Genomic DNA, 26,073 nt, shown 5'->3' on the forward strand with positions numbered 1-26,073 from the left:
AACTGCTCACTATTTTCAAAAAGAGAAAAAAAGGAATATCAAATAATCAATCACATTTAAGGAAATGAATTCAGGAAATTCTACTTATGTTTTTAACAATATTCTGGACAGTTATGGACTAGAGAAGCTCCATGTTTTAGTCTTTGCAATCCCTAGAACACACGGCACACAAGAAGAGAAACAGAAAGAGACAGAGACTAATAGATGTAGAGAGTGAGATGTACACAGGGGGAAAGACATAGAGAGACAAAGAAAAGGGGAGAGAGAGAAATTGAGAAAGAAGAAGAGAGAGGGGAAGAGAGAGAGGATTCTATAAGAACTCAATGAAATATAACTTAGAATGTTACAAAAAGTGTCACATGTCTTTGTATCAATTCTTAAATGTGGTTTGGTCTCTCAAGATCACACTCACTGAAAATTCAATTTTTCTCATACTATCTTTAGTAAATCCAAGATAAAAATCTTTTTAGTGATATTTTTTCATATGAGGCAGAACAGATGATCTCTGTAAATCACAGGTCTACTGAATAATGAGTTCTAGGTCAGACAAGCTTTACAAAGACACTGTGTTTCAAAACAGACTCACTCCAAAATTTCTATTTAAAATCTTTAGAACACTGAGAATGGTTTATCACATAAAGTAATTACCTTACAACAATCCCTTAACATCCATGGGTGGTGAGAATGGTTTAACAGATAAAGAAACCACCTTAAAACTATCCCTTAACTGCTTGGGCTGGTGTCACACACCTTTAATCCCAGCACTCAGGAAGCAGAGGGAAGTGGATTTCCATAAGTTTGAGACCAGCCTGGTCTATAAGAGCTAGTTCAACAGAGAAACACTGTGTTGCAAAATAAATGAATAAATAAATACATGCCTATAATCCAATGCTTTTGATGCCAGATAAAATGGAGACAGAGTAAATCCTGAAAAGTCTATTTATGTCTCATGGCAACCTAGAGACCCTGGCTCAAACATGCTAACTGTAAAAGATAAACACCCAAATGGGTTCTCTGATATTTACACAAAAGCTGTGACATACATGCCCAACTTCCACACATAAAGAATCACATAAATATAAATAGACATAAATAAATAAATAATAAAATTATAATAACATGTTTTACCACACAACATATATTCCAATACCTGGGCAGCAGAGACAACCAAATTCTTTGAATTCAGATCCTAACTCATCTGCATTCTGAGTTCAAGGACAGTGAAAAATATGGAGAGAAATCCTGTCTCAACTTAAAATTCCAACTCTGATTATAATTGACTCATCATGAAATCCTTTTCTAAAATGCACTGAAGTGGTCCAGATTAATCTCACCAGAGGACCCAGGAAAAGGACAATGAAATATCTCTTAAAGTCATTTTTGGCGTTGGCCAGTGGAGGCTGTCAAAGTATTTTCAGATATGAATATAACTGAGTACTGTAGCAAAGACAGGCAGGTCTCCATGACTCAAGCCAATTTAGAATACATAGTGAATATGGTAGTAAGACATTTCTCAATCACACACACACACACACACACACACACACACACACACACACAAATATACATACAGCAACAGTGTCACACCTCTTATGTGTGTCATTCCCTATGAGTTTATGGGTTCAATTACATTCAGACTACCAACAATCTTCTATTTTATTGTGATTAATTATCTAAGTAAAAGATACTCAAGTAATGAACACATTTGGTTGTTACTTCTAGGTCAGTGTCTATAACTGTGTGAGCTTAGGAGATAAACTCCAGAGAGTCATTGAATATAAAACATGTGGAATCATTGTTTCTTAATTTTCTCTTTAGGTTTGTCACTGTCTTGTGCTCAGCAAGCTCTATTAACCAGCACAGGCCCAATTGCTCAGAGACATGGCCAACTCAGTGGGAGTCTTCTCCCTCACCAATTATCAACCAACACAATCTTTCCCAGGCAGAAATCAGACATTATGATCTGAGAATTGATGTTCACTCAGATGATCCTAGGTTTTGTCATTTGACACTTAAGCCTATTTAAGAGACAGAGAATATAATATATGACAAGGTTTTAAGAATCCAAAGCCAATATATTGATCCTATCAATCACTGAAGCTTCAAGGACTCAAACAGGAAAGCAACAACAACCGGAAAACACTGATATGCCAGTATGCCAGGAAAGGAGAAGAGGCAAGCGTCAAAGATGAAGTAGAAGTAAACTAAAACTGTCATTCTGCAGCAAATACCCCCCAAACAAAACCTTAAAGAAATGATAATTTAAGAAATTTTATGAAGACAAATTGGTGAATGTCCATCACTTTCAACAAACTAAATAACTATATTACAGTTATAGATTACAGAAAAACAGTACACAGATTCACATAAATGTCGTCTATATTTGTCACAAAGCTACAACAAAAATGTGTAAAACATTTTTGAAAGAATGAAGACATTGTTGAGAAAAAGTCAAGAAACAATACAGGAAAAATTAAAGTCAACTTTTAAACATTGGACAAATCTAAGGAAAGGAAAAGTGTGATTTTGACAAATGTTACCCTACTCCCTATAATTCATGTGTATAGAAATTAAATAAACACAGACTTCATAACTTTCACAAAATTATCTCAAAGTGCAGCTGAACTGTTGTTTCTGATCCTCAAGTTACTGATAATTATTCCAAAAACAGAAGCCCCATGCTCTAGAGCTCTCTCCAGAAATGGAGGTGATCTCTTGCTATGGAGCAGCAGCTCCTTGAAATTCCATGTTTCAGGCAAATGCAGTCCCAGTGATGCTCAATCACAGAACAGCATAGAAAAATGATTTAAAATCTGCTTCCTGTCACATGGATTACAGCATAAAACATGGATTCTGCACTATCTACCTGCCCAACACCATGTGCAACTGAGAAATCTCTGCAGACCTGAAACTCCTTTTCTTTCATGGAACTAGAGTTCACTGAATCACAACATTGTGGTTAGTTACACCACCAAGACACAAGCATTCTAATCATGTACTGGTGAAAGGTGATAACATCACCAATTTTATTCAAGTTGTTAAGCTATTTGCAATATTTAAAATACAAACCTGAAAATAGAATGCAATGTTCATAATGTCTAGAAACTATAAGACCAGTTATCTAATCAGTCTTCCCACTGCTACCAAAAGCAGTATCTATAAGTGAAGAGTGGGCAGTGATACTGCAAGAACTATATCCCCACATGCCAGGGCTGCGGTGTCTTGCATTACCCAGTAAATCCATACACAAAGGCCACTGCCCAGGTCAACACATGGACCAACAAAACTACAATCTCACTCATGGTCCATCTGAATACAACAGAACTGAAAACCCACTGGGTAGTGGCATGACATGGTTTTAATCCCAGCTTTAGTTAGGCAGAGGCAGTAAGCTTCTGAGAGTTTGAAACCAACCTGTTCTACAAGATGAGTCCCAGGACAGAGTAATTCTGTCTTGAAAACCAAACAGACAATCAATAACAACCTAAATAAATAAATGAAATGATAGCTCAAGAGACCTACTCCAAACATCATACATTCATCATTGTATAGCTTGTGGTCTGTCTTATAACTCATTTTATCATAGGCAGAAGAGAAGGATGGAAAGAACCCGAAAAATACCTGCCACTACTTATCCTGACATCTAACTCTCCCCAGAACCCCACATTGCCTATGGCCACGAAGCTAGTTCTCATATTAGCAGCTTCCTTACTGGGTGATTAAAGATCAAATGATTCAGACAGCACAAATCTTCCAACTCTGCACTTCAAGCACAGTAAACAGAGGACTAATCTAGAAAGATTGTGTTTTACTAGACATTCTTCCTGTCTCAAAGAGCACATCCTGTTCCTCATCTAAAGCACAGGTTTTTGTGTGCACAGTCCATTACACACTCAATGTCCAGTGCAGCAAACCCATCGACTCAGAGCTAGGAAACCCTGCAAACAAATACAAGTCTTGGTCATACAGTAACTTTTGCTACTGTGTAACTAGGTTAAAGACAAACAGGCTGCAGATTAGAAAGCAAGGGGGTAGTGATAGGGCTTGGAGGCAGAAAAGACAAGGTGAAAATGATGCATTTATAATCTCAAAAATTAGTTTGAAAACGTGAAACAGACTTTATGGCCAAGTGCTCCAGAGACATAGAGACTTATATTAGAGCACATTAAAATTTCTCATAACATTCCTCTAAAGATGAACACCATAAATTGGAAGAACACCAATTCTTAGAAGAGGATAGTAGCATTTAAGTAAAATACAAATAGCGAGGATATTCTTAAAATAAATTCTTACAGCAAGGACATTCCTAAAATAACTACTAAAGTACACCACTGCCTTGAAACAACAGGCCATTCTTTATTGACAGAGTCCTGAGATGAAGGTAATGGGGATATGAAAGATAGGACAAGTAGATGGTAGGAAAAGATAAATGCTAGGTTGGGGAGGTATTGCAGAGGATATGTCCCAGACTAGCAAAGCTTCTTAAGAATAAAAGCATCTTATATACTACTTAAATGAGATGGGAGGATGGAAGTAAATGGGAGAATAATATGAAGTCTTCAAAAACTGTTATATAATCAGAGAAATTCAAAAGGAGGCTAGTCAATCAATGCCACATGAGAGAAACAGGGAATCTCAAGAAAATTTCTAACTAAATACACAGTGCCTTAATACAGACAAAAATAGCTCCATATCATTGCAGGAGCTGGGTTCTGAGGATTTGAAGCAACCCTTCCAAAAGTTCCTGGTATTAACATTGAGATCCACAATTAATAAATGTGACCTCATGAAAATGAGAAGTTCCTGTAAGGCAAATGACACAGTCAACAAGACAAAAGCAGGCCCACAGAATTGTGAAACATATTCATCAAGCCTACATTTGACAATGGGCTGATTTCCAAAATATACAAAGAAGTCAAAAGCTCATCTCCAAAACACCAAAGAATCCAATTAAAAAGTGGGATAAGAATTAAATAGAGACTTCTCAATAGAGGAATCTAAAATGGTTGAAAGACACTTAAGAAAGTGTTCAATATGCTTAATAAGCAGGGGAATGCAAATCAAATCATATCTGAGGTAGCATACTGCTCATTTCATAATAGCTAAAATCAAAACACCAATGACACTTTACACTGGAGAGGACTACAGAAAGTAGAACATTCCTCCACTGCTGGTGGAAGTGCAAACATGTACAGCCACTTTGGAAATAAGTACAGTAGTTCCTCAGGAAAACTGGAATCAGTCTAGCACAAGATCCAGCAATTCTAATAATAGGCATATAGCCAAATATGAGCATTCATATGACAGGGACATCTGTTCATCAATGTTCATAGCATTATTATTCATAATTGACAGAAACTGGAAGCTTCCTAGATGCCCGTAAACTCAATAATGGATAGAGAAAATATGGTACATTTACATAATGGCATGTTACTCAGTGGAAAAAACACAATGGATCTAAGAATTCACAGGTGAAAGGAAGGAAATACAAGAAAGCATTCTGAGTGAGGTAACCCAGTGAAGAAAACACAACCATTACAAAGGATTACCAGCCTACAATCAAAACCACCAGAGAAGCTAGGAAACAAGGAAATCCTAAGAGAGATATACATGGTCATCCAGGGAATTGGAAAGGGACAAGATCTCTTGAGCTAATTGGGAGCATGGGGAGAGGGACAGGGAGTTAGGAGAAGAGAAGGGGAGAAAAGACACGAGGGAGCAGGAAGATGGAGTCAGAGGAAGAAAAAAGGAGAGCATGAAAATATATAACATAATAGACAGAGTCATTATAGGATTGAAGAAAAATCTGGCACTAGGGAAATGTCCATAGACCTAAAAGGATGTCACCAAGTAACAATCTAAATAATAATCGAGTAGTTACCTTAAATGCCCTTCCCCAGTAATGAGATTGATGACTTGCATATTTGCCATCCTAGAGCCTCCATCCACTAGCTGATGGAAGCAGAAGCAGACACCCACAGACAAACACTGAGATTAACTCCTGGAATCTAGTTCTAGATAGGGAGGAGTGATGAGCAGCTGGGTCGAGACCAAGCTGGAGAAACACACATAAACAGCTGACCTGAACAAGGAGGAGCTCGTGGAGCCCAGACTGATAGCAGGAAAACCAGCATAGGACTGATCCGGGCCCCCTGGAATGGTGTCAGTTAGGAGTCCTGGGCAATCTATGGGGCCTCTTGAAGTAGATTAATATTTATAGCTAGTATACCCATGTACTTTGGGAACCCATTCCACATAAAGCAACACTCTCTCAGCTTAGAAACACAAAGGTGGGCCTACGACATTCATCACCTGATATGATAGACTTTGAAGATCACTCACCTTCCCTGGGGAGCAGAAAAGGGATTTACTAGGGGGTCAGTGAGGAGCAGTGGAGGAGCGGGGTGAGGAAATTGTGATTGACATGTAACAGAAGATTGCTCCTAATTTAAATTAAAAAAATAAAGAAATGCTCACCCACAAAAATAAAGCAACATAAAATAAAAAATGATTTTAAATCTGATTCCATGGCCTATGGCACCACATAACATGGTATTTGTCCAATCTACCCTATCAGCAACATGCACACTTGAGAAACCTCCACAAATCAGAAACACATTTTCTACCCTGAAACTAAACTTCACTGAATCACATCATTGGGGTTATTTGTACCACCAAGTTGCAAGCATTTTAATCATGTATTGGTGAAAGAAAATCCACATCACCAGTTTTCTAAAGTTCCTAAACTATTTGCAATATTTATAATACAAACCTGCAAATGGAATGCAATATTCAGAACTTCTAGAAACCAAATCTATAGTTTTCTGATTTGTTTTCCCACTGCAACCAAAAGTAATGCCCAAATGTGAACACTGGACAGTAAAACTGCAAGAATTATAATCCCCAATGCCATGGCTGCAGATTCTCGCATTACCCAGTAAATCCATACTGATAGGCACAGAGGAAAACGTCCACTTCCCAGGTCACCAGATGTATCAACAGAACTACAATCTGGCTCATGTTCCATTCAGGTCCCAACAGAATTAAAGGCTCACTGGGTGGTGGCCACACATGCCATCTGTATCAGCACTTGGGAGGCAGAGGCAGTGAGATCTCTGTGAGTTCATACCAGATGGTATACAAGGTGAATCCCAGTACAGTCATGAGTGTTACACAGGAAACCATGTCTTGAAAAACAAACAGTCCATAACTAACTAACTAAATGAAATAATAGCTCACCATACCTGCTCTGAACACAATGGTATAGCTTGTGATCTTTCTTACAACTCATTTCAGCAAAGGCATAAGAAACCATGGCAAGAATACAAAATTACCTGACACTCTTATTCCTGATTGCTAACAACCCCATACCAAAAAGAACCCACATTGGCTAGGGCCACACTATGAGTGAAACAGCACAGTCCTTCTAGCTCATATTCACACACTAACTGGTGTTACTGTGAAACTGAGTTAAAGAAAAACAGACCACAGATTAGAAACAATGGGGTACTGATTGGGCTTGGAGGTAGAAAAGACAATGTGAGTATGATGCATTTATAATCTCAAAAATTATTTTGAAAAGTTGAAACAGGCCTATGGCCATGTCCTCCACAGAGTAGAGATTTGTATTAGATTTTAAATGTGATTTCATGGATTATGGCGCATCACATGGAATCTATCCAATCTACCTGCACAGCACCATGCACACATCAGAAATCTCCACACATCAGAAACTCCTTTTCTCCCCTGGAACTAAACTTCACTGAATCACATCATTGTGGTTATTTGCATCACCATGTTACAAGCATTTTAATCATGTATTGGTGAAAGACGATCCACATCACCAGTTTTCTACAAGTTCCTCATCTATTTGCAACATTTATAATAAAAACCTGAAAATGGAATATAAAATTCAGAACTTCTAGAAACCAGACCTTCAGTTTTCCCTGCTCTCAATACTCTCATCAAATTATGCCTATAGAGGATATTTAGTGAGAGGCCTCCCCCTAGTTCAAAGAATTTACATGGGCCAAATGGGATTTTACAAGACAGTGAATCAGGTCGCACTCTCCCCACAGATACAGGGAGGACTCACCACACTATCTGCCACACCTCACCATCTGTTCCTCCCAATCTGCAGACAGCATCCCCTAGCTCACTATTTTGAGGTTTTCCAGATCAATGAAGCTCTCTGCTCAGCTCCCTGAAGCAGTAACCGCACCACAGCAAACAACATTGCAGTCTCCTCTTCAAAACAAACTTGGAGCCTGGTGTCAGGAAGAGCCCAGCACTTCTTCTGACTGGCAGGTCTCATGGAGGGCCTGATTGGATGGATAGTGGGGCTTGAGTGACAAGAGCACCTCCCATATGGTTAGAGTGTGATTAAAGACACAGTATTGTGGTTCCTGGCCACGACTCCCACACAAGAAAAAATCCTTTTTGTAGATCTGCAATGATTTGCATTTCAATAGCACTCGCCCCAGGCTCAGATTGCAGACCCTGAAGCCTTCCTGGACTCCATAGCAACTTCCCCTTTTCCTCCAGGGGAAGTTCAAGAGTTTCTACACATCAAAGAGCCTCTCTCAGGATGCTGCAATCTAAATCAGACAAACTCAAAATGAATTAGGAAAAGTTCACTTGGGAGACACAGCACTGGGATGGAGCAGAGGGCTCCACATCCTCCCCTTCTTCATTACACTATTCTCACCCCTCCCTCGCCTGTCTTCCTCCCCCCTGGAAAAAAATCACAGGAAAGAATCCTAACAGTGTTCAAAGGTTTCTAACAAGCAAGGATGAAGCCGGAACTGGGTGGGCAGAAGAGAGTTGCGTCAGGCGTGCAGGGCATGCTGGGAAATGTAGTCCTCACCAAGTTCTCTGCAGGGAGCTGGGGAAACTTCTCCACTAACCACTGGCTCCCCTGGCTGGCTTTGTAAGTGAATGAACCAGTGAATCAGTGACTGAGCCAGCTGAGCGATCTTGTGAACTGAATAAAGGCAGCAGCCAGGCAGCAGTCAGTGTTACAGTTTAGGAAGGGCCAGCAGGCTAGCTGGAGAGCAGGGTGGAGGTGTGTGGTGGTGGCTGGGGGTTCACTAATGAGCTCAGCCATGCATGCCTGCTCGCTCCCGGCCCCAGTCCATGAATGAATGAACGAATGAACAAATGAGTGAATAAATTAAAAAACCGATGAATGGATGGGTCAGGTGCAATCTTGCTGGCAGCAGGCAGGACTCGGGTGAGCCAGAAGGGATGGAGCCCAGCGCTGCCAAGCAGCTGCAATCCTGCAGCAGAGTGTGTTGGTGGGGGTTCATGAGTTAAATAGCTGTAATTGTATGTTACATAAAATAGAAATCAGACACTAGGGAAATGTCTGGAGATCTACAAAGATGACACCATCCAACAATCTAAGCAAGAAAGGAGAGGCTACCTTAAAAGCCCTCCCCTGATAATGAGATTGATGACTGACTTATATGCCACCAGACAGCCCTCACAGACACCCACAACTACTCACTGAATTGAACTGGAATCCAGTTGAGGAGAAGGATGAGTGATGAGCAAAGGAGGCCAAACCAGGCTGCTGAAACCCACAGAATCAGATGACCTGAACATTGGGGAACTCTTGCTCCCCAGACTGATAGTTGGGATACCAGCATGGGACTGATCAAGAACCCAGGAACATGGGTTTCATCGAGGAACCTCGGAAATCTACAGGACCTCCAGTAGTAGTTCAGTACTTATCCCTAGCATAGGTGTAGACTTTGAGAGCCCATCCCACATAGAGGGATACTCCATGAGCCAAGACACACAGGGGTGGGCCTAGGAACCCTCACAAAGGAGACAATAGACTCTGATGTCAACCCTATGGATGGCCTCACCCTCCAGGGGGGGGTCAGAGAGTGTATATGATAGATAATGTTTTAGTTGAGGGGAGTTTAGGAGTGGAGGTGAGAGAGACAGAACTAGGATTGACATGTAAAACAATCTTAAGTCTAATTCAAAGAAAAAAATAAGGAAAAAAAAGACAACTCCTGCTCCCACTGTTAGGAAACAGATGACCTGTTTGTAGATGAACATCTACAAAAAAAGAAATAAATAATGGCTATAATTGAATACTAGGTTTTCTATTAATAACACAAGGCGAGCAATTTCACAAGCCTATGATCTGATGGAACGGAAATTTGCCAGGGTTTCTCAAACTTTCTCTCAAAAGTGTAATGAATCATATATTGACCATGTTTTTCTTTTTATAGCTGTGAAGAGACACCACGTACCTGTCTAATATTTATTTTACATTTTAAAACAGGTTTTCCCTGTGGCTTTAGAGGTGTCCTGGAACTAGCTCTTGTAGACCAGGATGGTCTCAAACTCACAGAAATCTACCTGTCTCTGCATCCTAAGTGCTGCAAATAAAGGCATGCACCACTACACTCTAGCTATGGTTAATTTTTTGAAGGAAAAAAATTTAATTGGTTGGCATGCATTTTCAGAGTTTTTATAAAGTATCATCATGTTGCAACATGAGAGAATGCAGGCAGACATGGTGGTATAGAAGGAGCTGGGATTCTACATCTTGTCCACTGGCAATGGAAAGTGGTCTGGGACACCGTTCATGGCTTGACCATATATAAGGTCCTCCCCCCAGTAGCACACTTGCTTCAGCAAGTCCATTGCTACAGCAAGAAAACAACCTCCTAAGACTGCCATTCCCTTTGAGCTCATGGGGGGCAATTACATTCGGATTACCACAGGTACTATGCATTAAGGTTCACAAGGAATTATGGTATGTCCTTTTGTATGTGTAAACAATAATCCCATCATGTTGAGAAAGACTAAGATTTATTTATTTATTTATTTATTTATTTATTTATTTATTGAGAAAGGGTTTCTCTGTGTAGCTTTGGAGTCTATCCTGTCACTTGATCAGGAGACCAGGCTGGCCTCCAACACACAGAGATTTACCTGCCTCTGCCTCCCGATTGCTTGGATTAAATGCACGAGCCATCAAGGCCCAGCTGAGAAAGACTAAATTTTAAGCTTGTTTTCACACCGTAATTTATTAGACTATGAAATTTTTGCTGGGACACACCTAAGGCCCCATGATAAATTACATTAAGTATGCAGCTTTCATTTCAAACAATTTGGGAATAACTAACTCATTATTGATTTTCCTTGAATTGGACAGAGAGGCTAGTGAGGAACTTGTTTAACACCAGTTATATTTTTGTGGAATCATGTTTAACAACTTTGCTGCCAATGACTTGTACATGTTAAACTTTTATTTTTCCTGCTTTTTCATGTGCCTAAAGATAAGCAATACTGTCATTAATTCCAAGGCATTCTACTATATTTTTGGTATTGTCAAACATATTTATGAATGAGAACCCTGATTGTAATGAGCATAGTAAACAAATCTCATTTAGACATGTAAAAATAGCTTAGTTAGTACCACTACTATACACAAAACTGTCCCAGAAGTGCAGAACCCAGTGACACACAAACACTTTACTAGCAGACACAGTCCTAGAACCTAGAAACCAATGGTCTTTACATTCCTTCATTGGAGAATATTATGTTTTTGAAAGACAAAACAAAACCTGCCTTAACATACCTTTGCAGTTTTCCATTTTTGGCAAGTTATATTTAATCTAATGGAAAAATATCTGTTTGTTTGAATATAATCTTTATCTTCTAAGAACCTGTGCTTACTTACCAGCCCAAGATCATCGAATACAATAAAAAAGAATGGAGCCAGATTTGGCCTAGGGGGCCACAGCAAGACAAGAATATGACTGTTTTATTGACAGGAAACAGACTTTTATATCTTTATCAGAAACATAAGACAGTGGAAATTTCCAGGATCAATAAAGTTGCAGTTGCCAGGAAAACATGAAAATTGCAAGCCATACAGGGTAAAAAAGATTAATGTCTAAGAACAATTTTCTTGTTATGCTTACATACTACCTTTATTACTAAGAAATCATATAGAGAAATACAGATTAGCCAGGAACCAGTAGGTACATTGTGTCCCGAGAGCCAGGGGCTTTAGCCTGAATATGCTATGATACATAACTCTCAAGGCAAATAGGTCAGGCCAACAGCATTGTGCCCTGCAGATACTTGTACCCACTGAAATCCTGACCCTGGCTGCCAGGGTCTGCCATTACTCTGGCACTCTCATCTTATGTGTCCTACAACAACAGCCAATTAAGCTCTATAGAGACCATTTATGGATTTTGCCATTTAAAGTCTTGATACTGTCAACTTCTTCCAGATGCAGGCAGATCTCTGTGTGTTCTAGGCCAGTAAGTGCCAGGAGAGGCTCCAAAGCTACATAGAGAAACCCTGTCTAACAACCCCCCCCAAAAGAACACCTGTTGTTGGACAATGAAGTTAAAATTATACAATTTAAAAAGGAAAGTATCTTCAACAAATAGTGATGGCATAACTGGGTGCTGATGAGTAAAAGAATGCAGACAGATCCTTACCTATCACCATGCACAAAACATAAGTCTCAATGCATCAAAGACCTCATCTTAAATCCAGCCACACTGACCCTCTTAGAAGAGAACATAGGAGGTGTCCTCTAAGAATTTCTAAAGTAGAACACTTCCTGAACATAACACCCATAGCACAGACACAAAGATCCACAATTAATAAAAGGGACCTCCTGAAATTGAGAAGTTTCTGTAAGTCAAATGTTGTAGTCAACAAAACAAACATTAACCCACCAAATGGAAAAAGATATTCATCAACCCCACATTTCACAGTGAACTCATTATCAACATATACAAAGAAAACAAGCTCATATAAAAACAAAAAAAATCCAATTAAAAAGTGGGAATACAGAAATGAAACCTTTCAATAGAGGAATCCAAAATGGCTGAAAGACACTTGAGAAAGTGCTTAGCATCCTTAGCAATCAGGGAAATGCAAATCAAATCACCACTGAGGTTGCATACTGCTCCTGTCAGAATAGATAAAATCAAAAACAACAATGAGAGTTTATGATGAAGACAATGTGGAGAAAGGAGAACACTCCTCCAGTGCTGGTGGAAATGGAAAGTCCCACAGCCACTATGGAAATAAGTACAGTGGTTCCTCAGAAAAATGGGAATCAGAGTACCACCAGATGCAGCATTTCCCCTTGTAGGCATATAGCCAAAAGTGGCATATTTATATAACAAGAACATCTGATCAACTATGTTCATAGCAGCATTATTTGTAATAGCCACAAAGTGGAAGCAACCTAGATGACCTTAAACTGAATAATGGATAGACAAAATATGGTACATTAACATAATGGAGCAGAAAAAAATGGCATCATAAAATTAACAGGGAAATGGATGGAAGTAGAAGAAAGTATCCTGGGTGAGGTAACCTAGTCAAAAAAAAAACATGGTATGTACTCACTTGTGTATGGGTTTTAGACATGGAAGAAAGGATTACCATCTAACAATCCACACTGCCAGAGAAGCTAAGAAACAGGGAGAAACCTAAGAGAGATACGCACATTCCCCCCAGAGAAGGGGAAAGGGACAAGGTCTCCTGAGGTCACTGGGAGCATGGGGGAGGAGAGAGGGAGTAGGAGAATGAGAAGGGGAGAAGAGGAGGGTAGAAAAGGAATTGAGGAAGCAGAAAGAAGGAGTCAGTGGTAGAATATAGCAGAGCAAGAAAAGAGATACCATAATAGACACAGCCATTATAGGTTTAATGAGAAATCTGGCACTAGGGAAATGTCCAGTGATCTACAAGGATGACACCAACTGACAATCTAAGCAGTAGTCAAGAGTTTACTTTAAATGCTCTTCTCTGCTGATAGGTGACAACCTGATATTCCATCCTAGAGCATTCATCCAGAAGCTGTTGGAAGAAGAAGCCACCTACAGTAAACATTGAGCCAAACTCCTTGAATCTAGTTTCAGATAGGGAGGAGTGATGAGGAAATGAGTCAAGACCAGGCTGGAGAAACTCACAAAAATAGCTGAGCTGAACAAGTGGGAGCTCATGGACCACAAACTGATAGCTTGGGGAACCACCATAGGTCTGGTCCAGGCACCATGAAAATGGGTGACAGTTAGGAGGCCTTGGTAATCTATGCGGCTTCTGGTAGTAGATTGGAATTTATACCTAGTATATGAAGGGACTTTGGGAGCACTTTCCACATAAAGCAACACTGTCTCAGCTTAGAGGATTAGGCCTATGCCTTGCTCCAAATGATACGGCAGACATAAAAGACCACTCATGAAAGGTTTCCGCTTTACTGGGGAGCAGAAAGGGGATAGAATAAGGGCTCAGTGAGGGACAGGGTAGGAGGAGGGGAGAGGAAACTGAGATTGACATGTAAAACAATTTTGTTTCTAATATAAATTGAAAAAGGAAAGAAATGCTCCCTCGAACTAAAAACAAACAAAAAAAATGCAAAGAAAAAGAAACGTGATTTTAAATCTGATCTCATGGCCTATGGCACATAACTTGGAATCTGCCATATGTACCTGTACAGAATCTGGTACACTTGAGATATCTCTGCACATCAGAATCTCCTTTTTCTCTCCTAGAACTTATCTTCACTGAATCACATCATTGTGGTTATTTGCAATACTAAGTTACAAGCATTCTAATAAAGTATTCATGAAAGACAATTCACATAACCATTTTTCTACATGTTCCTAAACTATTTGCAATATTTGTAATACAAACATGAAAACAGAATGCATTATTCAGAACTTCTAAAAACCAAATCTACAGTTTTCTAATTTGTTTTACCACTGCAACCAAAAGCAATGCTCACATGTGAACACTGGACAGTGATACTGCAAGAATTATATCCCCCCATGGCATGACTGCAGATTCTTCCATTACCCAGTAAATCCATCCCAAGAAGCACAGAGGACAAAGGTCATTGCCCAGGTCACCACATATACCAACGGATCTACACTCTGGCTCATGTTCCATTCAAGTCACAAGAGAGTTGATAGCTCACTGGGTGTTGGTGGCACACACCTTTAATAACAGCACTTGGGAGGCAGAGGCAATAAGATCTCTGTGAGTTCATACCAGACTGGTCTACAAGGTGAGTCCTAGTACAACCATGAATGTTTCAGAGCAGTCCATAACCAGCTAAATAAATAAATGAAATGATAGCTCAAAAGACCTGCTCTGAAAACCATATAATCGCCATGGTATAGCTTGTGTTTTTTCCTATAATTAAGTTCAGCAAAGCCAGAGATAACAATGGTAAGAAACCACAAAATACCAGGCACTAGTTATCCTGACAGCAAACCTTCCCCAGAACCCCCATATCAACTGACTCAGATATCACAGTCCTTCCACCTCTGCCATTACAGCACAGTAGACAGAGCCTATTCTAGAAAGTTTGTATTTTAGTAGTCATTCCTCCTCTCATGTACAGCACATCCTGTTCTTCATCCAACGCACAGGGTCCTTTGTGTTCATTATCCATTACATACTCAATGTCCATCGCAGCAAACCCATTGCCTCAGAGCTGGGAAATCCTGCAACCAAACACAGGTCACCTTCACACAGTATCAGGTGTTACTGTGTAATGGAGTTAAAGAAAAACTGGCCAGAAATTAGAAAGAAATGTAGTCTTGATAGGACTTTGAGGCAGAAAAGACAATGTGAATATGATGCATTTATAATCTCAAAAATTATTTTGAAAAGTTGAAACAGGCTTTATGACCATGTGATCCAGAGACTATAGACTTATTAGAGCACAATAAAGATTTTTGATACCTTTTCTCTAAAGATGAACACCAAAAGACAGAAAATACCAGTCCTTGGAAGCGGATACCAGCAGTTAAGTAAAATACAATCACACGGCATAGAGATGCTCAAAATAATTTCTTACGTACATAATTGACCTGAAAGAACAGGTCATTCTTATTGAGAGGGTCCTGAGGTGAAGGTCATAGGGGATATGAAAGCTAGGATAAGTAGAAGGTAGAAAAGATAAACACTGCTTTGTGTAGGTATTGCAAAGGATATGTCCCAGATTAACTAATCTTCTAGAACAGAATAGTGTCTTGTACACTGCTTAAATGGGAAAGAAGGATGGAAGAAAAAGAGAGAATTATCTGAAGTTATCAAAAACTATCATATAATTGGAGAAAATCAGGAGAAGAAGAGTCAAACAATGCCACACAAGGGAAACCTTTTCCCAAGAACTTTATTGACTAAAGACACAGTGGCCTTAGGCCAGACAACAATAGCTCCATATGGTGGGATAATTTGGGAATCTCATGATTTGCCACAACCCTTCCAAAAGTCCCTGACCCCAGGCCATTACCAGCTCTCCCAAACATATTGCAAGTTTTAGAGAAGGATCTCTGTTTTATTGTCAATACTTCAGGCCCTTAGGAAATCTCCCAAGCCCAAGTCACAGGCTGTTACTAAGTCTTTCCAGCCTGAGGGCTCAAATGAGAGCTTTCTGTAATGAGGTAAGTTCTAAACACAACTGTATTTTATTTCAAATAATTGTCACATGCTGTTATATTGCATACCTGTCAAAATGATTATTTCTGAAGAAAAAAATAGATTTTAAGACAGTAGGATTTATGATTTGTTGTGACCCTGTAATGCCTCCTTGAGCAGCTTTTCAGATGCCTGATTTTTTATATGGGAAGGGCCTAATGGCTTGTTTTTAAATCAGGAAGGGCTTCTTTGTAATGGTTTGGACAAATTCCTGGACAATCCTAGTGAAAAAAAATGTGTATACTAGCATCCAAACAAGGCTGGTTAGCATACACTTATTTTGGGGTGTTTCAGAGGCAGTCCTCCCTCAGCTCAATTATATTTTGGGAGACATACTATATCCTAAACATTGGTAAATACTTTATATCACCAATTCTTCTCTCCTACATTATGGCATAATAGGGGACTGCTGAAGATCACGTGAGATACCCCTTGACAACCTGCACAAAGTTAATGATAGATGTATATTACATGTAATTGTTAAATGCAGAATGTTGAATGTCAAGGAGGTACTAGAAAAGCTTTTTCTCTCTAAGTAAGGCAAGCTGCTTTCCATATATACATCAAGAATGTTGAAGTTGACTAGAAATGTGCTCCTACACCAAGCTCCCTGATACCAATGCTCTGATCAGATTAAATCCACAGACCAAAGTTATTGAGAGACCTTCCTATGGGTCTCAAGAACCATTTCAAGAAATGGTTTATTGTGAGGCCCTGGAAATAATTCCATAGTCCAGACTTGTTTGAAACTCAGAAAGTCCCAGTACCTCTTCCTACTGAATTCTGGTGTTAAAGTGTGCACTGCTAAACAACTAAAGGTGGATCTTATCACCTCAAGTAATCAAGATTAATGACCAGTTTTCCAATTTGAAAACCTTTAATTAACTAAAATCCCCTCAGGTTTAAGCAAGTCTTTCTGAATTAGGTAATTCCAGAATAGCTATCTCAACCACCAAGACAGAAAACATAAGACATTGTCTTTCCTGAAGGAGGCAGGTACAACATGGGAGTCATGCCAAAGAAAAGATTGAGAATGGTCATAATGATATATGTTGGTTCTTACTCCATAATCCAGTACCAATACCATGGACTGGAATGTTGCTATCACTTCTAGAAGGGGGAAGAGTTTTCTCATCTCAATGAACTAAATGAACAAGCTCATGTCTCATAAACATACACTGAGAAAAAATATGATGTAGATAAGCCCTCACAATTGTGCCTGGAGAAGTGTCCCTTGACTGAACTAGATCTTATCATCTTGAAAAATCAATATTAACCACCACAAAAAAATTGATATACCTTTCTGTGTAGACAGGGAAAACCTTCCTAATTTAGTTATATCCCATATACCAATGAGCAATGTTTGATGACAAAAATGAAAAAAATTCTGAAGATGGATTTACTCCTTTCCCAGATGTAGGCAGTAATTTTTTGAGGAATACAAGGACAGAATTGTGGATCTCACGTAATGTAAGGCATAGCTGTCCATGGTGGGTTTGTTCTGTGGCCATGAGGACTAAAATCCAAGGATGCTCAGTTCCCTTATATAAATCAATGTAGTGCATCATGTAGCATGCATGCTTAGCTACCTTATATAAAAGACAGTGTAGTGTGTCATGTAACTTAGGCGTGTCACCTTTCAGGTGCCCTTACACTGACACCTACTGCAGAGTCTACATCATGTAAATAGTTGTACTGTTGAGTGACTCTGGAAAAGGCAAAGCCTCTGCATGGTAGTGTTGGTGCTATGAAAAAAAATCATTTTTGATATGTGCATAGTTGAGACTGGATTCCCGATCCAGACATAATGAAAAGCTACTGTGATTAACTGCAGTAGTGGATCTTAAGAGACTGCTGGGTGTAGTGGTGCACATAACTCCTGGAACAGAAAATCAAGAATCCAAAGCCAGGTTGGACTACATACATAGTAAGATCCTGTCCATTAAGTAAATCCTACTTGATACTGCCATACTAATAGAGAAGTGAATTAATTGGCAAGTTTGGTAGCTAAAATGACAGTGAGTGCTAGAATGCAAACATCACAACTTTGTAACTAGCATAGTAAGAATAGGACTGGTAACATGGCTCAGTGGGTAAAGGGGCTTATGCCAAGCCTAACAAACTTAGTTCAATCCCCAGAACCATATGGTAGGAAAAAGCCAACTCTGACCTCCACACATGTGATAGCACATGCCTCTCGCACACATAAAACACACACATAGAACAATTAAATGTATTAAGAACAAAATATGAAAAGAAATTTTATGAGAATCGAGGTGTTTGCATGTTTTAAAGTGTTTCTCCCCTGATTACTTTTGTGGCAAATAAAAATTAGCAGCAGAATAAAATTAATTATACAGTGGATAAATCTGCATGGGAAGTAAATTGGTTGGTCCTCCATCTTTAAGTCACCTATGAGTGGCATATGCTGGGAAGGCAGAGACAGGAAGATCTCTTGAGTTTCAGGCCAGCCAGGACTACATCGTGAGACCCTGTCTCTAAGTAAATAAATAAAGTAAAAAGAGAATCAGCATCTACAGCAATGTATCAGGTAAAACAGTTATTTTAATAGGTGCTTGAGAAGAGAGTTGAGAAGATTTTTAACATTTATTCTTAGATTCAAAGAGGAAACCTAACAAAGGTGGAACTCAGTGAACATTTCCTTAATGTGAACAAAGGAAGACAAGATGGAAATGACAGCCTATGGTGAAATGATAGAACTTAGGTTCATATCACAGATGAGCATTTTCTTGTGCCTGGAAACCTCTGACATTTTGTGTCAATATGATTAGAATGAAGGAGTACATATTTCATTAAATTTAAGGTGAATATTCCCCCAAAAAGCCATATGGTGTAATTTCCTATTTAGGAAGTTAGGTGGGAAATAAGGATTTGGGGGATGCATTTAAAGTTCTCCAGATGTCTGACTAGTGAACTCACTGTGGAATTAGGAATAATGAGGAAGCCAAGGTTGCCTATCTTTAAGTAGAAGCTGAGGACTTATCTCTGGAACCACAAGCAGGAAGCTAAGACATCCTGTAGAGATTATTGTTAGATGTCATGACCAACAGTTAATATTCTTGGGATGGATTCCCCAAGTGAAGCTAGAAGTCCAGGAGCTCTTGGTTTCATAAACTCTTGAGAAAGTTCTTATTAATTTATAGCTCCCACTAGACATAGACAAGAGTTGTTTCCCTTTATTCCTGTCCATGTCATTCAATTTACCCAGAAGATTGTACGACCAGGTTCGCTGACCTGTAACTGTGATAAACCACCATGTACATGGCAACTTAAAGAAGTTTTGCTTAAGTACATAGTTCTGTCATGGCAGGGAAGCATGGCAACAGGAGGCTTGGTGGCAGGGACTGAAGAGGGCAGAGAGCTCTAGGGCTCCAATCTTGAAACACAAGCACAACAAAAGAGAGTGAACTACAAATGGCACAAGACTTTAAACTCTCAAAGCCAACTCAAATGATACTTCCTCCCACTGGGCTATGGTTAAGAGAGAAAAATCGCATATACAGGCAGCCTTTGTTCATTCAAGGGGTGGGTTAATACTGTGAAAACACTTCAAGTGGATAGTAATGCCTTCTAAACTTTTTGTGACTTAAAACACCTTAAATTACAGTGTGATGTTTTGTGGAAGCTGTACACCATGATGCCAATATTACTTGAAAGGGTAAATAAGAATAGTTAAGTTTTTTAATGAATGAATAAAGAAAAAAATGTGCCATTAGGACTAAAATGACATTGCAAAACTACAAATAAATGACTGAGTAGACAAAACAGTGCAGTAAAATTTGAGTCATCCTCTACTGACATAGAGGATAGGTTAGTAACAGCAGCAGGTCGGTGTCCTCCCCTAGTGGTCCTGAATGAATACCACAGATGGAAGTGATTGGTGTGCATCTGTAAAAAGGCAAAAATTAAAAAAGCTTTATGAAAATATATTTGATCTGAAAGGTAGATTTCTATCTCAACAAAAATCTTAAATTCAAATAAAGGGTTTTAAACTTCTCTAGGTTGAAACATATACTTAAATCTATTTATCTGTCTATATATCTATCTACACCTGTTTACACATTATATAAAATGAATAAAATTGAAAGACAAATGAGCAACAGAAAAATGCACAACAAATTATTTCTATCTAGCTCTAAATGCACAACTCATAAAAAGAAAAATGATTAAGGGCCTACAACCCCAGTGGGATAATAGGTGAGATGTCAAGGCAGTGAGTTCACAGGAGATACCCAAGTGGCCACTAAACCAAGGGTATGCCCAGTCCCCATGTTCAAATTAAAGAATTCTCTTTGCAGCTGTGAACACTTTGCTTTTGTGTAAGCTCAGTGTCAGTGCTGGTGTAGGTCAGCTGATCATAGTACTCACATTGCTTATGTAATACAAGCATTCTGGAAAGTCTTTTGTCAAAGTGATTCAAAGGCCTTCCATCCAGCCATTTAATTTCCAGGAATGTCTCTTATAGATATCAGTTAAAAACCGTCCAGTGACTTTTGTCATGACTGCAATAGTAGATAATTAGTGTCAACACTGGTCTGCTGAGGGAGCCTGGTTAAACAGTTACAGCAGCAAAGTCATACAGAAATGTGAGAGTTTGCAACAGAGGCTTTAATGACTACCAAACCAGACACAGTACTGCAGACTGTTAATTAACAAGCATTTGCCTCTTTCGATGAAGGAATGTAAATAATTTCCACATCTTTATGTTTCATATATTGTCTTGTTATCAATTTTGGTATCAGGGAAAAGGGTTTTTTTCTTCTTAAAAAGTTTTCTTTATAATTTTGTTCTTAAATATATCTCTTTATATCACTAATCAAAATGGATTTCTGCCACAGTGGGTAGAGCTGATACTGGAGTCTTAGTCGTGTGTGTCTGTAGAAATGCCACATGGTGTTTCCTCAGACAGTTACACTAGCATTTCTACTAAGCCTTTCCAGGGTCAACCTCAAGGCTCAAAGCCACACTAGCTGTCTGCTTGCTAGTCTCTTCTTACTCCCTCGTGAGGCTTAGCCGGATGGTCCATCTTCCTTTTTGAAGATTTGCTTTTGTTTTTTTTTTTGTGTGTGTGTGTGTGTGTGTTGATAGTGGGGCAATAGCAGTCAGAGGACAATTTTGCAGAATTGGTTCTTTCCTTCTTCCAGCTTTGGTAGGAGCAGATCCAGGTCTCTGTCTCCTTCTCCCTGAGAAGGATGCCAATCCTCATTTCTGGCATAATTGGTGTGCCAGGAGCAGTTGTGTCTCACTGCCAAGAAAAATCCTAAACCATTTAAATGCCAAATTTCTGTAGGTCTTTGAAAGGTTTGAAGACTACCCAACCATCTCAAATACATCTCTGTAAATCTAGAAAACCTAAATAACCTAATTATAAGTTCTGACTATTATAGGTAAAAGATCTGCATGAACACAATACCTAAACAAGAGGAGATATATACATATCACAAAATTGACCTTAAAATTGTATCAATGAATAAAATCCATACCAATGCAAAGTATTCATTCCTATATCCTATTCCCCTTTTCTATCTTTAAAAAGAGATTGACTTTGCTCATTATCATTTATAACTAACCACATTTAATGAAAACAAACATTTATAAACAATATTTGGGGATTTGGGTGTCGTTCCTTCTAAACTGTTTCCTGCTGATTGGGGGCGATGTTCATTCCATTGGAATCATGATGAAACACAGAAATCTGACCAAGTCCTTGTTTTTGTTGTCTGTAAGGCTGTATTGTCTCAGCTTCAGGGAGTCTTGCTTGATCAAACCATATTAGTCTGGAAGGAATCCATAGCTTTTTATTTTCTGTGGAAACACAAACAGAATTTTTTTTCCAAGTAGCCTGTCCTTAGAATTAAATTCTTCCTGTTATTTTTTCTCTGCCAAGCCTGCACATATTTTTAAACACAATGTAAACCTTTAGGTTTTTTTCTTTTTCTGGATCTGTCTTTATCACCTTGGGAACGAGGAGTTTGAACCCCAAGAGTGCCAGGATATCGCAAGCATTTGGAGGCTGCTCCAATGCCTCTCAGCTGCCTGACAGGGCAAGCTGTGATTGCAGGTTTGCCTCTTTCTCTGGGAACCTTGGGGCATGGGGTCATTCCGATCACTGACACGATTCTGTTACAATAAATCTTTCCATTTATTTACATGTGTGCTTTACACCAGCTGCCTGCCTGAGTTAGGGCCCAAATTAATACACAGAAACTTGTATTAGGTTCAAATGCTTTTTAGTGAATGACTAGGATTTCTCATCTGCTAGCTCAGTCTTAGTTATCATAATCTATATATTTTATAAGACTTATCTTATTGGACACCTTATTGGCATCCCTCCTTGCAGGTGGCTCACATCGCACCACTGGAGGAAGAGTGGAGGGGAAAAGAGACACTTCCTGTTTCTCCTTGCTCAAATATGAGTCTCCTTGCTATGTCACTTCTGGCCTTGATCACTACTTCTCTACTACATTTCCCAGAATCCTCTATGACTCCTACTCCTGTCTAACTTGCTGTTTCATTGGCCAAACAGGACTTTTTTCAACAATCAATAAGATAAGCATACGCAGAAGCACTTCCCCCATCATCCATTAAGTACTTTAAATTAAATTATTTTTTTCTTTTCTGTGCATATCATTAACCCCAGCACTCAGGAAGCAGAGGCAATTGGATTTTCTAAGTTTCAGGCCAGCCTGGTTTACCAAATGACTTCCTGATATACACAGACAAACCTGAAGGCCCCAAAATTAAAATTAATTGAAGTTTAAAAACTTAGGCGCTAAGCCTGGTGTTGGTGGCACACGTTTTTAATCCCAGAACTCAGGAGGCAGAGGCAGGCAGATCTCTGTGAGTTCAAGACCAGCCGGGTCTACCAGACCTAGTTCCAGGACAGCCTCAAAAGCTACAGAGAAACCCTGTCTCAAAAAACCAAAAAAAAAAAAAAACTTAGGCGCTGAAAGGTAACTTCTCATAACTGGGAATGCCATGACTGTCACCTGCTCTCAGAGAAAGGGAGGTGTCTGTCCACCACTTATGTCAGCATTCCTTTCTCTACTAATTTTCAGGTTTAAAGGTCCCTTGGCCTAGTGGATAAATGACAGACACGGTGACACTCTAACATTGCAAACCTGTACCCTGTCTTATCTTCCTCAAATGTATATTCCTTAAAATATTTAGTTACTGCTTTACTATGCACTTTGTATCAAAATAAGTAACCATGGGAACTCTGAAAATTGTGACCTTCAACCTTATGGTCTGCTCCTTTAAAAGCTTCTCTTTTTGACTGGTTGGAATCTCATTTCAAAGATATGAAATGACAGCTAAACTGGCCAGCTAGAACAATAAAAGAAAACCTTTGTTTTGCATCAGGCTTGGTCTTGGTGACTCTGCTTGTTACAGGCTGGAGAATGGAGATGGGCCTAGTGGCTCACTGTAAAGCAGCAGTGTCTCATTTGTAATGGTTTTGAGTCAAAAGTCTAGACAATCCTGGTGAACAAATGTGTGTCCTAACATACTAATCTCTAACTGCCCTGGTTAGCCTATATTTATTTTTGGGTGTTTTAGAGGCAGTCCTCCCTCAGATAAAATTCACTTTGTTAGACTTAGGATGTCCGAAGCCTTGTAAATTCTTTACTCTTCTACATCAGAGATTAATAGTTGAGTGCTGCCCAACACATGAGATGCTTTTACTTCCTCCACAAAATTAACAATAAAAGGATGTTACACTTAAAGTTAAAATGCAAAGTGCTGAATCTCTAGAAGATACTGAAAAAACTAGGGCTCTTCAAGTGTGGCAACCTGCTATCCATGGGTTCACCAAAAGCAGGTTGAAGTTGACTACACAGAGATTCCTGCTAAAAATACTTAGAGTCGACTCGCCATTCAGAGTAAAGATATTGAGAAGCCTGGGTCTGGGGCCAGGGACTTTCAAGGACTGCATAGGACCTTACAGGACAGAGAGTCTGACTGAAGCTTCCCACCAAGATACAAAGAATACCCACCACATCAGCAATAGCACCTTGCCATCTGCCTCTCCCCAACTGGAGACAGAAGCCCCTCACTCACCATGTTGTAGTTTTCCAGCTCGGCCTTGCTCAAAGCACAGTACAGAAAAACAATGGGTCCAAATTTCTCTTCAAAGTCATGCCTGAAGCCAGTGGCTGAAAGGGCCCTGAACACTTCCTACTGGCAGGTTGCTTAAGGGACTGATTGGATAGTTAGATCTGGTTATGTGTGGTTATAGACACAGCACAAGTGTTCCTGTCCTTTAATCCCACTACAAAAAAGACATTTTCCTAAATCAGCAGAAATATGCATTACTAGAGCACTTGCCCCTGGTTCCAACAGCAGACCCTGCTATCTTCCTGCACTCCATAGGCCTTTCTACTTCTTCCTCCTTCACACAATGTGGATAGCTAGCTTTCACAGCCCATTATACTTACTATGTCATTGGAGTGATTCTCTGTCAAAAACCTGGGAGGGTGCCCAGGTGTAGCTGTCTTTAAATTCTTTTTTTGCATTGGTTTTTCAAGACAGGGATTCTCTGTTGCTTTGGAGGCTGTCCTGGAACTAGCTCTTCTAGAACCAATGGGTCTCAAACTTACAGAAATCCACCTGCCCCTGCTTCCTGAGTGCTGGGATCAAACACGTGCACCACCACAACCCAGCAAAACTTCATATATTTCATTAATTTTTTCCAAGATAGTGTTTCTGTGTGTAGCTTTGGAGCATATTCTGGCACCCCACTCTGTAGACAAGACTGGCCTCAAACTCCCAGATATCTGCCTGCCTCTGCCTCCTGATTTCTGGGATTAAAGTAGTGGACCACCAACGGCTAGTTATAAATTATTTTTATGTTATTTTTTGATTGAGAATCAGTGGCACTGTATTTACCTGAATCAAAGGGAATTACAAAGAGCTGCTGGTCCATAGCAAGAGATTACTTCCACTGTGGAGGAAACTTTAGAGCATGGTGCTTATGGTTTTGGAAGAGGGTAGCTTGAGGGTAGAACAAATGTTCAATGGTCTCATTGAGGCAATTTTGTGAAAGTTGGAAAGTCTGTGTTTATTAATTTTTATATTAATTTTATATGAATAGATTAATATATTAATTTTATATGAATACAATTATAGTAGCGGGGTAACATTGGTCATGATCACCCTTTTCCTATGTTTTCTTTGGTCTTTTCATTAAAGTTGACTGTTTCTGCTGCCTTATTTCTTGGATTTTTCTCACTAATCCATTCATTCTTTCAAAAATATCTTACATATTTTTGATTGTTGTATCTTTGTGACCTGTATAGACCTCATATTATGTGAATCTGTGTGATGATTTTCTGTAATCTAAAATGCTAACCTTGTTATATTCATGTCCTTAAAAATGTTGGAACTTCACCAATTTGTCCTGATAAAATTTCTTATGTTATCAGTTCCTGAATGTTTTATTTTTGGGGGAAATTACTGTGGATAGGGTATTATTTTTTTCTTCTTTATCTTAGATGCTTGTGTCTTCCCATTTCCTTGCATACTGTTTTTTCCAGTTGTTGCTGTCTTAGTATTTGGGTCTGCCGC

General features: G+C 39.2%; 1 protein-coding gene across 1 annotated transcript in view; it reads right to left on the bottom strand.

Moving 5' to 3' along the window:
- The window catches only part of LOC113838584 (ephrin-B2-like), a 665,634-nt gene that overhangs the window by 472,109 nt on the left and 167,452 nt on the right, over positions 1–26,073 (bottom strand). The window lies entirely within an intron of this gene.

This window comes from Cricetulus griseus, unplaced genomic scaffold, assembly GCF_003668045.3.
Source record: "Cricetulus griseus strain 17A/GY unplaced genomic scaffold, alternate assembly CriGri-PICRH-1.0 unplaced_scaffold_1, whole genome shotgun sequence".
Lineage (NCBI taxonomy): Eukaryota > Metazoa > Chordata > Mammalia > Rodentia > Cricetidae > Cricetulus > Cricetulus griseus.